This window comes from Anser anser (genome assembly GCF_964211835.1).
Source record: "Anser anser genome assembly, chromosome: 8".
Classification (NCBI taxonomy): Eukaryota; Metazoa; Chordata; class Aves; order Anseriformes; family Anatidae; genus Anser; species Anser anser.
Genome location: NC_139728.1, coordinates 4,292,439 through 4,317,258, shown reverse-complemented (window position 1 = coordinate 4,317,258; position 24,820 = coordinate 4,292,439). Strand labels below are relative to the sequence as shown.

General features: G+C 36.6%; 1 protein-coding gene across 6 annotated transcripts in view; it reads left to right on the top strand.

Annotated features, from left to right (window-relative positions):
* The window catches only part of LOC310903460 (uncharacterized protein), a 490,104-nt gene that overhangs the window by 183,280 nt on the left and 282,004 nt on the right, over window positions 1-24,820 (top strand). For 3 of the 6 annotated variants that reach the window (XM_083846779.1, XM_083846778.1, XM_083846777.1), the window contains exon 3: window positions 4,208-4,282. The exons of the other annotated variants lie outside the window; for them this stretch is intronic. The gene's annotated coding sequence lies outside the window, so the exon portion shown is untranslated. The remainder of the gene's footprint in view (window positions 1-4,207; window positions 4,283-24,820) is intronic. 6 annotated transcript variants of the gene reach the window in all.

Here is a 24,820-nt window from a genome sequence, read left to right as displayed (position 1 = left end):
AGTGTCTTTTGGTGAAATGTCATTTCAGTATGTGTTTGATAGTTTTCCTTTGAAAAGGAAAACCTTTTCAAAACTTCCTGCCTTCCTGTCTATGTATTCTGTCCCAGCAGCTTCTTGCTCAGGGTAAAATAGAGACTTTTTTTCAGATCAAGTGTGTGGACTACATTGACAGTTTAAAGGGAAATAAAGGAAAGACCTTTTCAGCTATGTCAATGAAACACAAATACTAGTCCATTGAAAACAAAATATACAGTGCATATAGCTACCAAGATCTGCAAAGAGTTGTTAAAAATTTGGAGCAGTGTTTATAATAGAGTAGAATTTCTCTGTCAAATATCCTGCCTTTCATTAATGTTGATTCAAAACAATGATAAAACGTAATACTTTTTTATATAGGCAAATACACAAATTTTCTGTAGTCTTTTTTTTTTTTTCTAATACGTTTTAACTTAAACTCTGCTAAAATCAGTTTGAGGTAGCATTTCTATGCAAACAAATAAAAATAAACAGAATTAATAGCTGAGAATCTTTACAAGTGAAAAATGCTTCGTATCTTGACTGCAGTTAATTTTTGAAGACTGTTTGCAGTATTTATGTTAAAAAGGAAAATAAAATTAACAACAACAACAAAAAAGATAATTAATACTAGTGGGTTTTATAATGAGATTTACATGCAAATCTTGTTGTAAGACCATATTGTTTTCACCTTGGATCACAATTCCAGACTCTTTATTTAGTGGAACTTGGTTTTATGTCTTTATAAAGGCCATCATTAACTGAACCAAATTCCATGGCTCTCAGACTATTACAGCCTCCTAATATAAATTCATTTTCCTACTATAGCATAATGAGGTTTCGTAATCAAAGGGTAGGGAACGTTCCTGGATTCTTGAAGAACTCTTCTTGCCCTAACTATGATGTAATTTGAAGTTGCCAGGATAGCCTTTTGCTGTTTTCCCTGTATTCCCAAAGAAAAATTGTAAATTGAGTATTCCTTAAAAATAAATAAATAAATAAATAAATAAAGACTTCTTTCCCTAAAATACCTTGTTAAATTTGGATCTGTATGAAATATGTTTCCATTTCGCCATTTTCCTTTCAGAAGTTGTTCATTGTGCAGTATAAAGGACATGATATTTGCAGACATAATCTTTACAGAAAAGCTAAAAATATGGCAGAAATGAAGAGCTGTGTAAGTGAGAAAACTCTCCCTTGAGGCAGTCAGATTCTATCTAAAAGTCAGTTGGAAACATACCTATGGAAGAATTAAGGAGGAAAAAATGAACCATATTAACTAGAAAATCCTATATTACAATCACATTGTGGACTGATGTTCAAAGAACCATTCTAGGTGAAATTGCCAACAGTCACTATGTTCTACAGAGAATTGCCCCTGTTGCCTGGGATGTCTTTTATATGTAAAACGGCTCTTCTTTTTTTTTTTTTTCTTCTCCAGCTATTCATTCCTGGTTAGATGATTTGTCGTTCCAGTTTTAGTACATATCTGAATGACTGAAGCAAGATTAGTTTCTTAATTAAGTTGCTATACTCAAACATGTTATGGAACATATAGTTCAATATTATCGTTGGAACTATTGTTGTGGAACTAAAAATATTGTGCAAGTTGAAGATTTTTTTTTTCCTAACACTTTGCAAATCTCAAACATTTTGCAGGAACACAACCACTCTAAAATGCCCTGGAAGGTGGGGAAAAACAAACAAACAAACAAACACAAAAACAAACAAAAAAAACCCACTACAACAGCAAAAAGAGCAGACACTAGAACTATCAAAGTAAGATTCTAAGGATCTTTATTTTCAGCCATTGCTTCAAAACAAATACATATCTGTGGCCCTGGGAGCTACAGATCAAGTCTCTTTTGTACAAGCACTACTCCAAAATGGGTAGTAACCTAATGTAGTAGTCAACCTGCTGGAGGGACACTGAGGCAGATTTTGAGTGTTTTGTTGTTCTTTTTATCCCTGCTGTTGTGCTAATAGTCAGGGTAATGTGCTGTGTATGTGCTAGGTGGATTCCTGTTTCCTGCTGACTTCAAAACTTCGCAGGGCTCAAATATTCTGCCAGTGGCTCACAGGGAGTTGCAACTGGCATATTTAATCTCCAGCTGAAGCATTTCCCAAGTTTATTGGTTACCTGCTGCATTAATTTTCAGCATTCTTTTGACAAGTAGTTTATTTAGTGTGAAGTTGCACTGTTAAGATGTCAGCTCACAAACTTCTGCTCCTCAGCCAAGGCCCAAAAGGGACAAAATATACTCTAGCTCCAGTGAGAGTACGTTCTTCTAAGGAAGTGCATTTTTATTGTTTGTTCAGGGAAGAGCAAAAGGAAGATCGAAGCATCAGACATATTAGAGTTAATAGTCCTGTTTAAACACAGAAAGCAAAACCAGAAAACCCAAACCAAAAACTTTTCTGTCTACTCTTTGTTCTCAACTTTACTCATCCCTATGGCTTCACCTGTGTTTTCATCACAGACGGTAACACCAACTTCTTGCTGGAGGGAATACTTTCAACATGGATGCTACTCAGTGATTTTCTCCCCAGACTTGTCTGAAATTGGAATTAGCACATCAGGCTACCAAGGGAGCGAATTTTGCCACCTGTTGCAAGGGCTCTTGGGCTTGCAATTTACAAGTTACCCCATTGCCAGTAGGTTGGGAAGGTTTTGGACATGGTGCAGCTCAGTCACAGCTGGTTTGTGTGGACTGACAGTGTCACTGGATTGACCACAAGTGTGAATAGATATGTTAGCTAAAGCAGTGTGAATATTATGTCATGTTATGTAGCTGAAATCAATGTAAAAATTAAGTTCAGCTGTTGATGGAAATCTATTTTTTCAGTCGCATGGTTGACAGAATTCTGGTATTTTAAATTCCTGTATGCAAGTGTTCATGGCAGTAATTCTAAGAAGATCAATGCTTGGAGCACAAACTTTGGCATGCCTTTTTCATCAGTAGCAAAAAAAAAAACCTAGTTTCCTGTGAATTACCTGGGTTCCTGTAAATATTGACAATATTAAATGCTCACAGTTTTGCCTTTGCATGCATGTATGTGGTATATAAGTAAACATGTGTGCCTATGGTAAAAATTTATGTATAAATTCTAAGTACCCAAGGAAATTAAGTAACCATGCCTGTGAAGAAATTCTTTGCTATGAACCACTCAGCCAGTTCCAACAAGCAGAAAACAGAGCTCAGTGAGCAGAGCTTGGAATTACACAAACTTGAATTCCAGTGAAATTTGCACAAAACCTCTGCAGATCCATCTTCCGGGATTTGCATAACTTGAGCTGGAGCCAGGGCATGCCAGACCTTTTATGAATACAGCATAAACCTGCCCTTCTGACTGTAAAACTACTAAGTTGTGGTTGATCGTCTGTAATTTTTCCATCAGTTATCAAATGTTTCTCGTCTGGATGAGAACAAGGTAAATTCTGTGCTGCTTTGCTCTCTTCTGTGCATGGTAGTGCAGTGTGTAGCTGACCAGCTCCTCAGTGAGATCTGTGGACATATCCAAGCCTGGCACTGACAGTTCAGTGATAGTGTTTGGTCAACCTTTGCCTTTGTTTTTCTAAGACTTTGGAACGATCATTCTCACTGTCTTCTATGCTTAATGAAATGTTGGGTTTAAAGTTAAAATATATAGGGATGTGCATAGAGATTAATCATTCTGTGTGTGTGTGTACATTATGTTATGCAACAATATACACTGTTAGGTTAATTACTAATAACAGGTAGCCATCTCACCTGAGGCTACTCATCTCATCTACTGAGGTTTGGTGCAAGATTTTCTTCTTCTTCAAACTTTATTTCCAAAATAAGCAACTTGTGTTTTTTATTTTTATTATATTTTTGTCAATCTTTTTGTGTAACATATGAAAGTTCAAATTGGGCAAAGGGGAACTTACAGAGAAATTTATGCGTTTCAATGTATATACACCCATAATGACAACTTGTTATTTCTTGTGCATTGTTTTGGAATGAGGCAGACTAGTTCTCTTTCAAATAATTTATCCTTTCTTGTACTAAAATGACTCCTGAAGCTGGTCAGGAACTGCTTTTGTAGATAGCTTTAGTAGAGTTATTTTAAGGTCTTATTATCTCTGCTGAGTGGGAAGTTAAAAGCTGAAAGATCCCTTTCTGTAGGAAAAAGGCTGCACACTAACAGTTGTTTTTCTCATTTACAGTTGTACATGTGCTGAGTGTTGTTGACTTGTTAATGTGGTGTTGCCTTCAAAGACAAGCTGTAAACTGACACGGAGGTATGATTCTTTCTTGTATCAGTGCGACAATATAGTATTTTGTTTCCTGGGAGAACAAATGATAGATGGAGATGATAAACCTGCAGGGTGTAATCCAGCCACTGCTATTAAGAGAGCCAACAGTGGATATACAGCTTGCTGAGACGTGGAAGAATAAATATCTAAAAAGGAAACTATGTTAAACTGGGCATTTTTTCGATGCTTATGCACACCAAATGTCAATAATACAAAATAAGACTTTGTATTGATGCTAGTTATATATAGTTCAAGTATGAAATTTGTAGTGGTCTGGGAAATATGCTCAGTTGGTACACTTCTAACCTGTCTACAATTTAAGAGATCTATATGGAATCTACCTTAGAAGTTAAAAAGCATCCTTTAGAAACTTGAATAATCATCTCTGAATATTCTGTGATGTTCAGCATCATTCAGTTTATCTGTGGTAAACTGTGGTTCAAAATTTTCAGTTAGGTGAAAATAAATGAATACATCAATATACCATAGAAGATTTTATTAGTTCAGATTTCTAATTTATTTAGCCTTTTTGAGGAGATTGTATTTGTGGGATTGGGAGGTGATTCAGACACTGAAAATGGTGACATTTCAAATTTAATATATTTCCCTCGTTGGTTATTCTGTGTTTACTAAACAACAGCTTGATCTTTCCATTTGACTCCCTCTTGTAGAATTCTTCTCAATCTATTGGCTGTGACCTGTTCTTATGACTTAATTTCACTGTCCTATTCTCTTTACCTTAGAGATAGTGATAAATATTTCCAGAATATTTTCTGCACTCCACTTCTGTTTAACATCTTAACTTCTGAGAGCTGCAGTTGTGTTCTGAATTCTTTTATGCTGAAAATGAATTTGTATCACTTGTTAGGTATTGCAGAGTTACTCTAAACAGTTCCTACATATTTTGGTGATATTATGGTATTCATAGGTCATGCATTTTAGTTGCACTACAATAATACTTAGGTCTCAGAAGACTTGATCCACAACTGTAACAAGACAGTGGAAAGACTGGTGTCTCAGTAAAAGTCTGGAAAAAGTCCGAAGATAAGTGTCGTGAAAAATAACAAATCCAAACAAACAAACAACAACAACAAAAACCTATGTTTTTCTTAAATTGATTGTAGTGACTGATTTAATTTTGAAAATAAAAAATATCATGCTTTGGATGCTCAGTATTGCAAAACTTTCAAGCAGTAAGGGTGAAATTCAGATCTTCTGGATGCTTGTCATGCTGACTTTACCATGCCCAGGATTTCTCTTTGGAAAGGCAAGCCTGCTAGGTCTTCAAGTTATGCTGCTCTAAATTCTTTGATGTCTTTAGGGTTTTATCATAGCGATTACCTATGTATTAACAATGTCAAAATATCAGAAATCTCAGCTATCCATGCATCTTTTAGAAATGAAGCTTCTTAGAAAAAAATGTTTATACATGCCAGGCTATGTCAGGAGGAGCATTATGAAAGGTAGCGCACCATTCAGTTTGGTATTTGGCTAACATCCAGATCTGGGAGAGTACTTGAAATCAGACTTGCTGATTTCTCATTGCTAGACATATTTTACCTATATTTATTTGTTCATTTAAGTCTTTTTTTTTTTTGGTGGCACATTTCTATTGCAGTATAAATGCTGTATTAGTTTAAAAGTATTAAATTAAAACTTTTCATATATGGTATTTCTAAACTTTCTAGTTGGTACCTTTTCCTTCTTGAAAAATAAATAGCTATGAAAATTGTAAAATTTTACTCTCTCACACGATTTTCCATTTTAATGTTTAGGTTTACTAAAATTGTATTCTCTTGCAAGACTGTTGGAACAGTATTTCTTTTTTTTCAATTTTATATGTTGAATATAAAATACGAAAAAACTATATTGATTGATAAAAAAATTAACCAAAATCCTGAGGATTCTGTTAAGATGAAAAATGGCTTTCTGTCAGTAACTCTGAAATTTCACAAATTACAATTAAAGGTACTAACACTAAAACTCTCTAAAAGCTCACTAGTGAAAACTTATATAATATGAACCACATTAAGCTCAAAACAAAACAAAAAAACACAAATAATACTTTTCTGTGATGGATTAGAAAGTTGGAAGATGCAACAAAAACAGATCAAAGTTGAAGCTCTGGATTGATTTTTTGCTGGACTACAGCATGCTAGAGGAAAATCCTAGCCTCCATGTACCACATTTGCTTTTTTTTCTGTAAACTTTACTCAGGAGAATTGCATTTCTTTGCTGAACATAAGACTTCTCAATATTGAAGGGAGGGAATTCATGCAACTTTCATCATGATGTTTTAATAAAATTGTAGGCAGGATTGGCCATTCAGCTTGGTTATAGTTTGTAGCTTTACTTTCTCTGCTACATGGCTTGGATAAATGATCAGTCTAACCCAGTCTGTGTCAGTGGCACCAGGCAATGCTAGTTTGGGAAAGAAAGCAATTAAGTATAACTTCTTCAGAGAGAGTGCTTTCAGAGAACACATTTGAATCGTTATGCAGAAATAAGTATCAACTAAGGCCTAAATTATGAATTACAGTTACTTTTGGTGAAGTGATTAAAAAAATAATAAATCTTTGCTAGCAGTTTTTTAATGCTTCAGTTACCCTGCTTCAATTAAATTTTCTAATACTAATTACACATTGAATGGGTATCCAAGACTTGCCCTTTTACTTTCTCAATGCTAAGCTGAAATCAAACATAATCCTCTCTCAAGGGTGGAGGAGTTGGTGGAAGGAGCAGTAGACTGTTGTCACTTGTATTTCTACATTTTTATAAAAGGTCATTCTACCAAGTGCACAAAATGTTTTAAGCATGTACTTCAAGTCTTGTTCACTTTGGCCCTAGATAGGTCTCTTTAAGTCCCAGTAGAGTGAATGGGAGAGTAGGAAACCATGTATTTCTCTCCTGTGCTTATCTTGTATGTGTTTAGTAATATAATACTTAATTGAAATCTAAGTGACTAGAAAAATTTGTAGGCGGTATCCATTTCTCTCTTTTGGTAAGACTTTTAGCAAAAGCTGCCTCTGTTGCAGCTTTTTGAAGGAAAAAAAAAAAGCATCAAGTGTTTCAACTTCAGGTCCTATTCTAACATCTTCAACAGGTCTGTCAAAACAGACTAGTGGATAATATCAAAGCAGCCTGAAGGGAGATGCAGAGTAATATTCATAACCATCATACAGTACTTCCTCATCAATCTTAACCAAGAAAGAAAGGGGCATTATTAAAATACTATATAAATATTTTTAATGGGATCAGATTTGATATAGTAAGATTTATTTACGAGTAACATACTGATGCATTTTAGGTAACAAAAATTCTGCTTAACAATATTCTTAGATTCCAGCCCAGAACTTGTTTGATTAAATATGTGGCTTTTCAATGACTTTGGGCTTGTTTTTCATCCAGGTTTTGTCTTAAATGGGACCTGTAACTGATAATGAGATGCTTGGGTTTTTTGTTGTTCATTTGTTTCTGTTTTTTTCTTCATTGCACAAAGTTCAAACCAGACTAGTAGAAACTGAGTCTTGTGTCTTTGAACTTTGCTAGCAAATTACCTGAGTGATGATACATTATCTGATCTGCAAGCACAGCAAAAATGGTGTGGCAATTTCAAAAAGTGTTTATTATACATAATAAAGAAACAAACAATTTTAGAAGTTAGACCCCTTTTTCATTACTCTTATCTGTGCTCTTCTTCTAATGTAGGCTAAGAATTCTATTTATTTATTTATTTATTTATGAAACTACTTCAAATGTTTTTTTGCATACTGCATGGAAATAATGGGAAACATTTGTTTTAGTGAAAATGATCTGCCTGGCATTTCAAGCAGTGCTATTTATCTGTGTCTTGTTACATGTTACCAGCAGAGGTTTGTTCGCTGAATGTGCTACTGATTAGCTTTATGCTCCTGTATGCAAGAGAGCTGGATCTGTAGTAACATTTGTGTGCATTGCACCTTCATAGTGTCTATGATTGTACTTAGCTTATATTGTTTCAAGACTTACGGAAGACTGTCTTATTTGTGAATGCTCGCATGCAAGAGAGTTGATTTTCCTTCTAAAGGGAAACAGTGTGTAGTCTGAGCTTTCCTGTGTGTAGGAAAAGGTTCCTGTAAACCTGCACGTAAACACATGGAGATTCAAACTCCAGCGCTCTCAGATGTACCTATAGCATGGATATACAGAGTCTTCATGTTATCCTTCTCAGTAGCTTACATACAGACCAGCTGTACAGAAGGCATGAATTCCCATGGTAGCAGGGAATCAGCTGTAACTCTAGAATACATTGTACATCAAAGAAGTCAAAGGGAAGACAAATCTGTTGTGCCTTGTTTGGTGTCTTTGCTTTGCAGTCTGTCATCTTCTGTAGGCATTGGTGGATTTCTCTTTGTTTGTCTTTTTGGTTTAATTGAACGCATGCAAAACAACCTGTCTTGTTTTTTGCAAGTGTTTAGTCATATATAATTTTCTTGAAAATTTGACTTGCAGGAGTGAATGTGTGGTAGTTTCTTGGGATTTGAAGCTTCTGTTCCCATAGTTCATCCAAAGATTTATTTATTTATTTTTAGTTTGTCTGTAACATGTTCTATTTTAATCTTCTTTATGAACTGAATTTTTGTACAATATTGGTCTTTGTATCATGTAAGAGACTGTAGTCAGTGGCTGGAGGTTTGCAAAGAGAGTTGATTCATTTGTCTCCATCTGGAATTTGCCTGTTCTTCCAATCAAATAGATGAGTGAAATAGAGATGTGTGGAATATAGGTGATAAATACATATTTTGTTCTGATCAATATTATAATGGAAAAATGCCATACATCATTTTGGAAAGCTTCCAATTGACTGTATGTAGAACTGCCTGCAACTGAAACAGAAAATATTACTCAATTAGATTAATTCAAAACTTTCTTTCCTTTTTTTTTTTTTTTTGGTAATTATTCAGTGCTGTCTTGCAGAATTGGAATCTATTTGTCCAGGAGGTACCTGGAGGTGCTCCTCTATTTACATGTGCCTTGTCACTGAATTCAAAATAGTTGCATTCAACAAAGATGTGGTGTATAACCATCCAGCTCTACAAGCTGTATTGTTGACAGCCTACTGTTCTCTGTATTCTTTCTGTGCACTGGACTGGGATTTTTCATTTCATGCATCATCATTCACAGCTTGCTGGAGTAATTCCATAAAGTCATACATATCCTTAATACACAGTAACAGAAGAGGGAACAATATATTTTTGTTGTTGTTGTTGGAAGCTGGTCACATTTGCCTAGATTTAATTTTCCTTTTCATCTCCTTGGGAAAAACAAAATAAAGCAACCCCCCCCCCCCCCCCCCCCCCATTTATTTACAATAGTTTTAAGTTTTGAGTCCAGTATTATTTTGTTAGTTTTTGGTTTTCTATTTGATTTTTACCACTTCAGTTAATATGCAAAACAAGCCTGATTTTAAAGGGGAAATCACGTTCACAGTGCTTCACCTGTTAGAGTTGAGGCATTTAAATAATCACTTGTGACACAGGAGTCCTCTTGGCTTTGATAGAGATGTGCAGATGGACTTTAATTTCATATTGTGCTATGTAACCTTGTCAGTTAATGCATGAGTAGGGTCTCAAAACTGATCCATTGTCCCAAGAGTTTCCTAGGGTGTGGAAGTCCTCAGCTGGTGAGGGAGGACCGTAACTGAGTGTTAGGGATGTGTGGTGGGAAGTTGCTGTTCTGCAGGCATGACCTTGGTAGGCCTTTTACCACCTGGTATACTTTAAAACATCAGAAGTACCCTAAAATGTATAAGCCAATATCCAGATGGCTTTTTTTTAATATTCTGTGTGTGAAGTATAATGTCTTGTTCCTATAGTCAAGGTTGGCTGCATGCTGCTCATGCCCTGGGCTGTAGCTGGAAACACTGGGCAGCAACACGGAACTGAGCATCTTCCTTTCTGTCCTTCCCCTGTTTCTCTCTGCTTGTTCACATCTCTGTGATACCCCATCGGCTGTGGAACCATACTGAGAAGAGGGGCAAGGAACAGCTATGGTTTTGAAATTAAACAACAACCAACCAACCACACAAAAAACACTGGACAGAAAAAAGGGGCTGTTGAAAACCCTTTAAGTCTCCAGTTTTGCAGTGTGGAGCACAAACCATTGGACTGGCACAAAGAAATACTGTGCTGTGGCAGGGATGACAAACAACAAATGACTCCTTGGACTGTCTGTGCTGCTACATGTTTCTGAAACCTCAGTAGCACTAATTAGAAGATTGGGAAATACACTGACCATTGTATCGTTAGGAATGAGGAGGGGCATTTTGATCCTTTTCATTTGCTATTGGGTGTGCAAGGATATGCGCACTTATGTCAAAGTTAGCTGAGCATTCTAATGAGTTTTGTACAGAACAGAAGGTGTCAGAGTTGAACTGAGGCTGACCTGTGTGGTCCGGAGACTGAGAAAACAAGCATGCGAGTCAGCTATTGATGAAAAATGTACGTGCTTATGAGGGAAAGCAGCAGGGAGTTCTTGAAGGCAGATTGAGAGAGAAAAGGGAAATTAACAGCAACACTGTCATATTGGAAAACAGGATTGAGAGAAGGTGTCTATTTTGGGGCTGATTGCTGACTGCAAGAGATACATTAAAGAAAATGAAGAAATGATTCTTAATTAAGAGATGATTCACAGGTGCCAAGTCTTTCTGATAGGTCATGCTAATGACCAGGTGATGAATGGGCAATGACTGTTCACTGCAATACCTGCAAGGGTGTGACTTGCAAAAGAGGCAGGACCTTTGTCTGCCACATCGTGTAAAAAAGGATCATTCTAAGTCAAGGGACCTTATTTGTGCTTGGAGCTTTTGGAAATAACATATACTTGGCTCTACTAGTATCCTGACAGAAAAGAGAGTTTCCACGTTTACAACTGAATGAGTTTAGTCTAAACCTTTTCCCTGTACAGGCAAATGTGAATACTTGTGGTGGTGTCATTTCTAACTGTATCTGTACTGCGAGTTAACTTTCTGAGCTGTCCACACATATTTTTCTAAGAAGAAATAAAATCCCTTTTTTCCAGTTTCAGCAACATTGCTTGACTAATGTGCACAGACTGTTTGGACTCTGCTCAGTTCAGCAATACAACACTGCAAGAATGATTATGTACTGTTTAGGATACTTTTTATGCTGCTCAGCATTTCATGGTACAGAATAGTCTGAGAAAGTGCTGTAGAGAACAGAGTACGGACCAAAAGAATTGGAGGCATAACCTTTCCTAAGCACTAACAATTCCCTCAGTCACCCACTAGCTGGGAGGAAACTCCTGCTGTTTGGCAGTGCGTGGCAGGGCACCGCCAGCAGAGGCGATGGGCCCAGAGAAGTGCTCTGTACTAAGGTGATATTGTGGGAAGAGACAATAGTAAGTGCACATCCAAGGCAGCAACGCATCTTTAAGAAAGATAGGGCTTGAAGATGCTGGATCTCATAATTTTTCAAGATCTGCTGGTTTGTGTGTGTTGCCAGTAGTGGTGTTTAGTTTAATCTTGGGTACTGGTTATCCTTTCTTCTTTCTTTGTCGACAACTGAGAATCTGGGAGCTGGTACCTGCTAGGAATACTGAGTTGCAGTGCTGCCACTGTGCGCCTCTGAGCAGTCTCCCCAGACTGTGATATTAGATGTAGGCAGGACCAAGGTCCTGATTTTTGTGATGTACTCAGTAGTTACGATAAAAACCAGCTAAAGATCTGTCCAGGAAGTAACAACTACATTTCTTAGAGGCTGCAAATGGATAGAAGAATTGTTTATGCTATCCTTATCTTTATTTAAGCCACTATATTTTAAGTCAGGAATACTTGATAGAACCTTGCAGTAGTTTGAAATGAAACATGCCATGCCTATGCTTTCTCAGATGATGGGCTACTTTCATAAATATCCTGGCTTTTTCAGATTGATGGACTGTAGCTGGAAAGTGAATTTGAATTTATCCTATACCAGAAAGATCTTAGTGGTAGCAGAAAAATTCTACAACAACATTAATAAGATATGATTTTAAAAACTAGATATTGCAATTCACTAATTCAAATTCTAACGTGCCAAAATTGCTTTTAAAACACTAAATCTTAGGTAGCTAAAACTTTATTTTGTTATCTAAGCTTCAATTCACTTAGCAGTCATGACAACAATTTGATTTTTAGCTTCCAAGGGGAAGGAAAAAAAAAAAGTGAAATATTTGTGTAACGTTTTTAAACATAGAAAAGATCTCATTAGTTCTACTTTCAAGGATGATCAGTTTGTGTTAGTAGGCATAGGATCAGGCTCAGGGAAATGAAACCAAGTACCCAGGCTAAATTAGAGTGAGAAATTGCCCCTCTCTAAACTGTCCTTCTCTTTTTTGGACATACAGTTTTTCTCAAGTGTGAGCATGAATAAAATATAAAATCATCATTTAATATTTTCAGCAGAATGCAACATACTAAAATCTGTAACTAAACGCCAAGCATTTTAATCACTGCTATATAATAGAAATATTTGAATAATAGTTTTTTGCTCAGTTATAATGAAATATGTATACAAAACAAAGTAGATTAAACCTGAAAGTCCAAATTCTGATCTTAATTAACACCAACATAAATCTACAGTAAATTCTCTGCAAGCGCTATTACACCAGGATCACTGAAATAGATTGGTGTGTCAAGGCACCACAAAGTACATACTCTTCTTGCTCATTTAACACGGTTCCGTTCCTATAATAACGTAAAGCTAATTGTCCAGTCCTCAGTTAATAGATCGTGTTGGTCCGTAGCTCTTAATTAACAGAACAGGGCTTTTGAGTCATTTGGAAGTAAGCTGTATTTTAAGTTCACATGAAGGAAATTAGGGTGTATTCAATTAAAGGTAAAATCATAGGTCAATCATTCGAGTGACAATTTAATTCCATATTCCCAAATACTTGGTAAGCAATGCAGTTTGCAATTGCCAGCTATGTAAACAGCTTTAATGTGGCTGCCAGGGCAGCTCCTGCAGGTGCCAGCAGCGTGGTCGCACCGTGGCCAGCTGAGCCGTGCCAGGTGAAACCACAGAACCAGCACTGAGCAGCTCCAGCCAACGCCAGCCCAGGGAGCTCCTGGGGCCCTGCTCTGCCAGGGCAAAGCAAACCTATGGCCTTCCACTGGCAACAGAAAAAGTCATACCTACTGGGCCACACCAGTCTTGTACTGGGTTGGAGAGAAAGGTTGACGTTGGCTTTAGGGAGGACACGTAGATAATGACAGAGAAATTGTCCAGTCTAACAGTCTGAGTGTGAGAACCTGTGCCAGTGAGAAACCAAAACTAGCATCCCTTAAAACCAGGCTTAACTCTGATGCAATATTAAGGAACTGACTATAACATGCTCCATTTGGATGTGGTCCTTTAGGACCACTCACCTGCAAAGGAGATTCAATATGTTTTGTGGCTAATGCAGGAGAGATTCAATAGATATTTTTCACACTTGCTATGGCAGAGGATTTGTGGAGAAAAAAGGCATACATGTATTGAGTCTTTCTCCTATTTTTCTATAATCACCCAAGCAAAACTACAAGAACAAACTAACCCTGCATGTCAAATTGAATGTATTTCAGTATATGAATATGGTTTTATATTGGCTTGTCATCTTGGTTTTGGGTTCAACAGAATAACTTTGAGTCACACTCATGCAAATATACTAGAAAATGGGAGAATATTTGCTTTTGTATCTTAGAAAAACAGAGGAAGTGATTCCTGGTTCTGCTATTTCCTCTATGGGTGTTTTAACTTAATAGTTATACTGTCAGCTGAAATGGTTCTTCCTTCCATCTTTCAAAAGGAACATTTTTTTTTGAGGAAACATAGGCTTGCAGAGCTAATGTTGACAGGCATTACCTCATACTTCAGAGGTGGGATGGTTCACAGAATCACGGAATGGTCTAGGTTGGAAGAGACCTCCAAGATCACCTAGTCCAACCTCTGACCTAACACAAACAAGTCCTATACTAAACCATATCACTAAGCTCTACATCTAAACGTCTCTTAAAGACCTCCAGGGATGGTGACTCAACCACTTCCCTGGGCAGCCCATTCCAATGCCTAACAACCCTTTCAGTAAAGAAGTTCTTCCTAATATCCAACCTAAACCTCCCCTGGGGCGACTTTAGCCCATTCCCCCTCGTCCTGTCACCAGGCACGTAGGAGAACAGACCAACCCCCACCTTGCTACAGCCTCCTTTAAGGTACCTATAGAGAGCGATAAGGTCGCCCCTGAGCCTCCTCTTCTCCAGGCTGAACAACCCCAGCTCCCTCAGCCGCTCCTCATAAGACTTGTTCTCCAGACCCCTCACCAGCTTCGTTGCCCTTCTCTGGACTCGCTCGAGCACCTCAATGTCCTTCTTGTAGCGAGGGGCTCAAAACTGAACACATACTCGAGGTGCGGCCTCACCAGAGCCGAGTACAGGGGGACAATCACTTCCCTAGACCTGCTGGCCACACTGCTTCTTATGCAAGCCAGGATGCTGTTGGCCTTCTTGGCCACCTGAGCACACTGCTGGCTCATATTCAGCTGCCTATCAACCAGTACTCCCAGGTCCTTCTCTGCCAGGCAGCTTTCCAACCACTCATCTCCCAGCCTGTAGCGCTGCTTGGGGTTGTTGCGCCCCAGGTGCAGGACCCGGCACTTGGCCTTGTTGAACTTCATGCAGTTGACCTCAGCCCATCGCTCCAGCCTATCCAGATCCTCCTGCAGAGCCTTCCTTCCCTCGAGCAGATCGACACACGCACCTAACTTGGTGTCATCTGCAAACTTACTGAGGGTGCACTCGATCCCCTCATCCAGGTCATCGATAAAGACATTAAAGAGGACTGGCCCCAGTACTGAGCCCTGGGGGACTCCACCAGTAACCAGCCTCCAACCAGATTTGACTCCATTCACCACAACTCTTTGGGCCCGGCTATCAAGCCAGTTTTTAACCCAACGAAGTGTATGCCAGTCCAAGCCACGAGCAGCCAGTTTCTCGAGGAGAATGTTGTGGGAAATGGTGTCAAAAGCCTTACTGAGGTCAAGGTAGACCACATCCACAGCCTTTCCATCATCCACTAAGCGTGTCACTTTGTCATAGAAGGAGATCAGGTTAGCCAAGCAGGACCTGCCTTTCATAAACCCATGCTGACTGGGCCTGATCGCCTTGGTACCCTGCAAGTGCTGCATGATGACACTCAAGATAATCTGCTCCATGAGCTTCCCTGGCACGGAGGTCAGACTAACAGGCCTATAGTTCTCCGGGTCTACCCTCCGGCCCTTCTTGTCACGTTTACTAGCTGCCAGTCGACTGGGACCTCCCCTGATAGCTAGGACTGCTGATAAATGATGGTTCAGCTCACCCCGTCTTTATCTGGTGATTATCCAACCATACACAATGGTAAGGTAACTCAGCAGTCAAAAGAGAATTCTGCCATACCCTTCCATCAGTCTCCACTGGGAGCCTTGGCACCATGTTCAGGGGCCTGGATTCTAGCTACGTATGGAAATTTAATCCATTGTTTTATCAGAATCTTTTATTATATCTGGTGCTTATCAACTCTGTCCTACCTGAATTCACGGTACAAAAAGAATAAATTTGTACTATAGAGCATATATGTATTAGTTGTTTTATAGCGGTAAGATGGACACTTCTTAGAAATAGTAATCTGAGACTGATCCTGTGGCAGCACAATTAGAACTAATAGTATTGATTTTGAAAAGGTGTGTTGGTGTCAACATTAAGTCTGGTTCAAACTGAGAAAGATAAGAAAACTATGCTTGCAAATGTGATGGATTTGGAGAGGCATAGTATTTTCTGACTGTCCTGAAGGAACTTGATCCTGCAGTGTTTGCAACATTGGTGTTTGGTATGCTACAGCTGCAACAGCATACCCACAAATGTAATGTAAATTTAGTGTGACAGTTCTTAGGCTGGCATTAAATTGAAATTATCAATTTGTAAAAGCTCTTTCCAGAGTTTATCAAAGGTGTAGGAGATGCTCAGAACATTAAGTCAAATTTCAGGAAGTGTGATCCCATCACTTTTTTGGAAATCTGATTGTTTTGATTCATGTAAGACTTGCAAATAAGAGCTGATGGAGCAAGAGGCTTGTTAACAGTCTAAAACCCAAATGTTGTTTTTCTCTCCAAGTACTCAAGCATATTAAATTTACTTTTATAATAGTATTATATAGTAACTTTAGAAATTAATTTTAAAAATATGCTCTCTTATCCTTACATAAAAATGTCATTTGTATTTCATGAAGGATTATTAAAGGTCCGTACGAATAGTGGTTTTAAAGTGCAAGTTAGGAATATTTTTCATTTCTATTGGAAAGATGGTTTTGTAAAATCAGTCTAGTCATCTCTCTGAAACCTACACTGAATAATGTTTCTCTGTAAATTATATTAAAATTCCTTAGTATTGTTAGTAAATTGATTAGAAATCAAAATAAATCTAGTGAGATGCTAATTTTTCAAATTTCATCAGTCAGTGTTTCTCTTTGTTATTCCTTGGGTGCCAATGCTTGTTTCATTTCATTGATTTTTTTTTTTTAGTTGACCTTTATTTAAACTCAGTCATTTTGGATGAAGATCAATAAAAGTTAAAAATATTTGACATCTGTCTGTGAACTGAAAAAGGAGAAACAAATCATACACGGTTTTTGAAGAAAAAGTGCCACAGGAATAGAAATACTTTTTTTTTTTTTTTTTTTTCAATGCAGCTTATTGCTATATCATTCTCAAATAGGTGTTCATTTAGCATATTCTAGCCTTCCATGAATGGGTGAATTAATCAAACATTCTCTGTACATTTCTGGCCACTGTTTGTTTTCAGGGAAGACATTTATTATTGTCAATGACTGTTTCGTGTTCAAGAAAATTTATTTGCAGCTGTCTGATACTTTTTTATCCTTTTTTTTTTTTCTGGTGTTCCTGGGAATTTTTTTTTTCTTTTTTAATGAGGGTATATAGAAAATAAGTAGAACATTGGAAGCTTTTCCTTGTTCAATGTCTGTTGAATACCTGGTTGGATATAGAGAAAAGCGAGGTTAGCTCACTCCAAGATTTTTCTGATAGTCATTTGAGACATGGTCATCTGAGATATGCAGATGTGCTTTGGAAAAAATGTTCTAAAGAATTTTAATTTGGCACATTTCGTATCTTATTAGCATTAGACTAAGAGTTACTATGTATTCGTGAGAGGTGATGACTTCCAACTGATAAGCAATAACGTGTGAAGGTTGCCTAATACTTGGTTATATCCATGATATTTTTTCCAAGTGCTTGTTTTCTCTGAAAGATGAGAAGCCTTGCTTTTAACAGTTCTTGAATGGTATTCAACAGTCCTTTTATGATCTATCTCTAGATCATTTCAAAGCTACAGAAGCAGAGATACTAAAAGTTACAACTATGCTATGGGCTGATTACTCTGATGAAAAGAAGTTTTGTAAGTCCTTCAGAACAAAAGTGATTTTTAATCTCTATGCAAGATTTCAAAACTTGGAAAGACCAAACTGCAGACTTTCAATGTAACTTTTTGTTTGCACAGCTTTTCTTAAGAAGAAAAGAAAAAGGAAACGAGGTTTTAGGGTTCTTTAGAAAGCTGAATGAATTTAACTTACTCTGTTTTGTAATTCTTACTGCTCTCTGGTTTAGTTTTAAAAATAAGTATGATTTCATCCATCAGTTCCATAAATTATAATACTATTCAATACAGTTCCTATAGTATTCAGCTTTTTTCCCCTTCTACACTAATTACATTGTTATTTCTAACTGATATATTTTATTATCCTAAATAAATAAATAATTCTTTGGGTACTCTGAGAATTCAAATTCTCCTTAGAGTTTGGCTCAGTCATCAAGTATAGGTTTCTATACTGTGTGCATCTCCATCCACTTTAAAATTCTAAATGCAGATTTAAATTCTGAAGTAATGGAAGGAGCAATGAAGGTGGAGTTATGTGATTGAAAGTGTAGTCATAATGTTCTCATAAAAGTTCTACTTCAGAAATTTGGTTTGAATTTTCATAGATGTATATTGTAGATTTTTGCAAACTTGGGGTACTGTTAGGTTCTTAAAATCAAGTTAGGACCCAATGAGCAGTTTCCAACTAAACTAAGCTACGTATTTCTCCCACACATTTCAGTTATACCTTAAGAAAAACATGATCTTCGTATTATGCTTGAAAGCCAATAAGCTGACACATTTTCATTAACTAGAAAAGAGAGTTTCCTGGTGGATAATGCGTGATGAACAATCTGGAGGTCTAAAACTGCTTCATGAAAATATGCCTGGATCTTGAATTCATAAAGGGAAATTTTACAGAAATATAAAATATCATTTAATATGTTGTCATCACTTTATGCTCAAGTTACTTATGCTAATTAAATCCTAGTTTATTAATCCCTATAGGATAGATAATTGTCTGGAAAAATAAGGCCCTATGTTGAAATACCAGGATATTTTGTTCATTTGTTCTTTTTGTGAATTCTCATAATAATTCTTAGTCTTGTTTTGGTCTTGATCTAATCATCAAAGCCAAATTTCTTTATAGTCATAATTTGCAGTTGTCTACTCTTGACTTGGGGAAAAACAGTGGTGTTTCAAGGCAGTACTCCGGTGGGAGATGGAGATGCAGGCATTAAGGTATTTATGTGCTCAGTTTCACCAGTCTTTGTAGCTTTTCAAGTCAATAAATATCAAAATTAATGAAAATAAAAAAAAAAAAAGGCAGTTTTCTTGTTTACTTCTTTTTAGGAATTACTGCTGTGACTCATGGACTTCCTTTTCTGTCTTTGCTACTCAGGACCTAATAGTCCATTCCCAGTCTCAGCTCTTGATTAGTTGTTTTAAAATGAAATTTTTGTTATGTTTTGGGGCACTGGAGTAGATAAAGACAGTTTTTTCTAAAGCATAATTGCTTATCAGCAATTGTTTGGGTTATTACATAAGCCTTCATCAGTAATAGATCATGTTAAAGCAATTCTCATTGAATTCCATGGAATAAAGATCTTAGAATTCAAGTGATAGCAAATTAAAGTTGATAGTATTCTCAGTACATGAAATAGAAGGTAGGTTATTGATGACATTGCATCCTAGTACTTCTTGTATAAAAAGGCTGGTGGATAGCAAAGTGGTTTGAGGACTTTTTGAATTCCTAACTCTTCTCTTTAGCAGACTGATTCTGCCTACGTGTATGTAGAGGAACAGAGCTATGGATCTCAGAGGATTTTTATGGTTGCGGCTGAGCATATGTGCTCTGAACACAAGTGAAAATCTTTATCTTAACACAAACCTGGAATTAGCTCTGGTTGATTAATTTCTAATACATTCCTGTAAAAAAGCTCAAAAACTGATCTGAAAAGCAGTGTATTTAATTTTATTTGTTCCTGTTTCACAGTCACTTCGTAGCTTCATCTTAGTTGGTTGCATCCTTTAAAAAGTACTGGATTCCCCCACTAGGGGAATATGGACACAATCAAGGCAACAATGTTGATGTGTTGTGGCAGGATTTATAAGTTGAAATCTTTTGGGGTTTTGACTATAACATTTTGGCATTCTCACTTCTTTTGAAAATCCGGTGCCTCATTAAAAAAAAAAAAAAACAGCAATAAATGTTGAACCCTTGTTTTGAAATAAGAAATGCTGCCACACCTACACAGAAGCAGCTGGGAATGTTTTAAACTCCACTTACTTAATTTTTACAGAGCTACTTGAAAATCTATGTGAATGTAACCATGCCTGCTGTCACCTGCTTAGGACTCTTCTGCATTTGTTGCATGCTCTCTCCCCAACCCTGCCAAGCAGGAGCAGTCCCTAATGTTCTGTGACCTATGTGTGTGTGCAAAGGCTGCGTAGTGAGAAAACAGATCATAAGATGCACTTGACAGCAGCATGTGATTATGGTTTTAGAATGACAAAAATTGCTAAGTATAAGGTATATGTTGACCTAATAAGTGCAAATACATACAAAATATGTAAGTAATAGCTATGTAGTCCTCAAGTAAGGATAGAGATATACAGAAATTCTTTAATGCATGGGATAGAGCAAGTGGACTAGATGGCAAAAGTTTGGTGTTTTTTTTTTTTTTTCAGCTGTGAGATCTATTTCATGAGAAATGTAAAGGAAATCTTTTTATCAAATTGCTCAAAAATCTTTGTTTTGTTTTTGTTTTATTTAGTCTATTTCCTTGAGGAATTTATTTTTTTTTGGTAAATTTATAAAAATTCAGTAAGTATTTATTTATTCCAACATTATAGGGAGAGGAGGAGACAACTCATGCCCGTTCTGTTCCAAAGTTACATTTATAGTAGAAAAGTTGTGACTCTCCCTGCTGAGCCATGATTTTAAGGTAAATAGCCAATGATTAAGTGGTGATTTTCCCTTGTTTGGTGCTTAAGAGAAGAAATAACTTGCTTCTATATTTAACTTGGCCTAGGTTATGTCATCCTTACAGCGTATCATTCTGCGCAAGCTGTTTAGTTCTCTATTATGGGCTTCTTGGAAACTAATAATGTCAGAAATTTCCTCCTTAGTGTTTTAAGCATGATGACCTTCTTTTGACTTCAGACTAAAGGTTTTAAAATTCCTCATCAGAAAAACATCTTGGTGCTGGAGGAGGTAGGGGAAGGAGCAGGGGGGTGTTGGTCGAACAGGAAAAAGTTCCTATTCAAACCTATCCAGCCTGGCTGTCTATTCAATGAAGATTAAAGTTAAATGCTACATGCTTTATTGTTGGAATATCAAAAACAAATATTAAAATGAAAATAATAATGTTGAATTTTATCTGTAAGTAATTATGCAGACACTAAAAGTACCAGAATTCCCAAAGTAAAATTCCTGTCAAGCACGCTCTGTAAAGAAAACTACTGATGCGGAACTAAGAAAAACAGAATATTTCTGAGCACATTTCATGTGCAAATGAAAAAACAATTTGCTGAGCCAGGTTTGCATGCTTCTGATGCTGTCTTTTGGAAAACAACAACCACTGCTTCACCAGCTTTGAGAAGCATACAGAGATACCTATTACTTTGGGACCACATCACTTTCATATGCTAAAGGAATAAAAAACTACTGTGAAATTTAGTTAGCAGAAAAACTACAATTGATTAGTGAGTGCTTTAAATTAGGAGTTTGGAGACCAAAACCTGCAGATAAGATGAGGATTAAATGGACAGCATACATGGGACTGTGCGTAGGCTAGGCTATGGCATAACTGGAATTACAGAACCAAAGTAGCTCATGTAACTGAGTACTGTGTAGGACAATTTCTAGGCACTTTCAGAAAGTCATGAGAAATGAGAAGAAAGTCATGAGATGAGAAAGGGGGTAGCTTGAGGCAGTAGCTCAAATGCGTGGAGGTTTCCTATGCAACAGGTGATCAGCTCGATGAGAGCTTATGAGTCAGGAAGAGATTTGTAACAAAATACTTCTTCAAGTTATGGCACAATTGGACATTTTCAGGTAATGGTACCCTTCATATTATTTTTTGAGATGTATTGACTCTTATCATACTGGTACGTGCATTTTACTGTATAGGGGGAAATGAATCTCCAAGTGCTGTACCATCTGCTTGGGAAATATTGCCATGTACCCAGCTTTTAATTTTGCAAATTAAGAGTAATGCTTAGTATTTGGGGAGTACTTTAAAGAAGTAAACATATTTGTACATATGAGCAAATACCTCTCCTTTCTAGGAAAGAGGCTCTCTTGGTTTGCTTAAGTAAAAAGTCGCACTAGAAAGTCAAAGATTTTCAGTACTCATTTCCTGCTGCAAATAAAGAAGATCCTAAATGTTCCCTGTACACCTATGTCCAGGAAACGGTGATCACTGGGGTCTTGGTAAAATCAGTTCAACCTAATATTTTACAAATAATATTGTCTTTGTTAACAAGTACATTTCTGTATGAAAACTACTGAATATAATCATTGATTTACACTGATTCGAAACTCTATATATCCTGTACTTGGGCTGGGCAATAGAGTTGATTAGAAGTGGAAATGTTATGTTTAGGCAGGATGGCTAGGAATTGTTTGTGTAGGTTTTTATGTTGTATTTTCCGTATTTGAAAATTTTTCACCACAAACCCTTACTATTATTTTGATATCTATTGCAAGAGGCTGTGCATTCTTTCACCAGAGACTGGAATTTTGTTGTAGTGAGTATCACACATGCAAATATTAACAGATTATCCTATCATCATCTAAACGGGCAAGACAGGCAAGCCTGTTATTCAGGTAATGATTCTATTCCAATCTGAGTTGAAGAGAGAGCAAATTGCACTCTTTTGCATTTTCACCTACAGAAGTCTTTTATTTAAGGCTCAAGTATTGTTGCACAAGGGGTGAGGTAACGTTTTAATGGACAATGATAAAATTTGGACCTTAATTGATTGTTTTAGAATTATAGTGGAGATTTGTGGCCAAGCTCAGCACAGAAGAATGATTCCATTTTTGTTCCAAATTTTTAATTATGAGGTCATCTTTCATTCGTACTTACCTTTTTTGCTGCCTTGCTTTTGAAGACACAAGGTGCCCTCTTACTCTGTTACAGAAGCTTTGCATCTATGTGAGCTCGGACAAGAAAAATGGACTTGTGGTTCTATAGGTAACTAAAAGTGAGAGACATCAGAGTTTAAATGTGTGGTTTTTTTTTCTTCAGTTTGGAATTAGTTGGAAAAGTTGAAATAGGCTGTTACACTGCATGATATAAGCAGACGAAATTTCTGGTAGTTCTTATAAAAATATGTAACTTAACTCATTTTTATGCAGTTATGGGCATCCATATAATACAGACTGAGCTATGTGACACAGAGAGTGAATTATTTATATTTACTATATACAAAAAAAAAAAAAGTGAAAAGCACATTTTAATGTGCTTTTTCATGCCAAAGCTGACACTAGGCCAAAGACATAAGGCAATGTTCATTAACTGTTCAACTGTTAGGCCTCAAATCAAATTGAATCAGTCCTAGTGTAACTAGTAAATTAGTATAGGAAGTTAATAACACTAAAGTATAGTTTACCATGATTACATTGCTATCAATCACTTTTCTGCTCTGGGTTTTTTAGAAATATTTAAATAGCAGTGCATATGAGTATAAAAACATCTTTATATAAACTCATTAAGACCACACATTTCAGTAGCATTTAGACAACAATACCATTTCTAAAATTGTAATCTGCCATTGATAAATATGCTGTCCTCAATGTTTTTTTCTGAATTGCTTACTTTTTTTGCATTCTGAGAGGGACTAAATACTAGGCTAATCTAGCATTTCCTAATATTTCACTGATGCTAGCTGAAGTTTTGTCCAAAATAAACCTGAGTAAGAGTCTCAAGATGCAGAACAGATAAGCCAAGAACCTGGTCACGTGAAGAACATCCGCTTCACAATGTGTTTAGATTTAATCAAATGTGATTTTGGTCTTGGCCTTCTTGATACATTTGCAATTCAAACTGTGTTTAGAATTCCAGTGGAACCAAAATATAGCTGGGTGAACAAGTGTTTGTTTTTGCTGACAGTTTTTAAAAGACCTTTTTAATTGGTTGAACAGTTCACTGATAATGACAGGTTATTAAGTGTACAAAATATATTCTGTTCTTACAGTACATTTTATTCATTGCCACCAAGGACAGGGATGGTGATTTTTCTCAGTTGTATAGAAACATAATGGGTAGACCTTATAAACAAATATAATCCGGTGAACACTGAACTGCTTATAAATGCATTTTTATGAGTATTAAAACTCTATTTAAATTTTAAAAACTGATGAGAAGGTTGAAGCGACGTAAAGACTTGCAAAGTCTCAGTGTGAACATCTAAATGTTTTCCTTCTAAAAGTATAGCCTTTATTTCTAGTTTGTTAGATTTATACTGCACAAGAGCACTGGAACTATTAATGCCAAATGTGATTGGTTTCCAGCTCTTTCCACCTAGAAATATGATGACATGTTTTATTTTCTTTAATTATGGCACAATTATTTCCTACTCTCACTATTTCTATTATAAACTGAGTTACCCTCCTGGCCTTTTCTGTTTAATAATCTGTCTTTTCCTTCTCAATGTGTGCTTTCCAAAGTCTGAAATACCTAAAATTTATCCATGCTATTATCTCTGCAAATCTGTAAAGTGAAATATGTTGTGGGAATACCATCAGCAATATTAGACGTTTAGCCAAACCCTTTTAACCAATACAAGCTTATGATAAAATGTTCAGATAAGTGCTATATTTCATTAGATAACACAGATTTAATAGATCATTGCGGTAAGCCATTCATAACATTGTGCAGAGATTTTTAGACACTATGGTTCTGCTTTATCCAAATGTGTCTATCATCTTTGTTTTCTTCCCATTTGAGTCCGCTCTCCGGTCTACACATTGCTGTCGTACCATAAACTTTTGAACCCCCATAGATGTATATATGTACATGTATACTCATATACTCTTTAATGATTCAGGTAAAACTATAACTAAATATGTTGGTAAATTGAGAGCTTTTATTGTA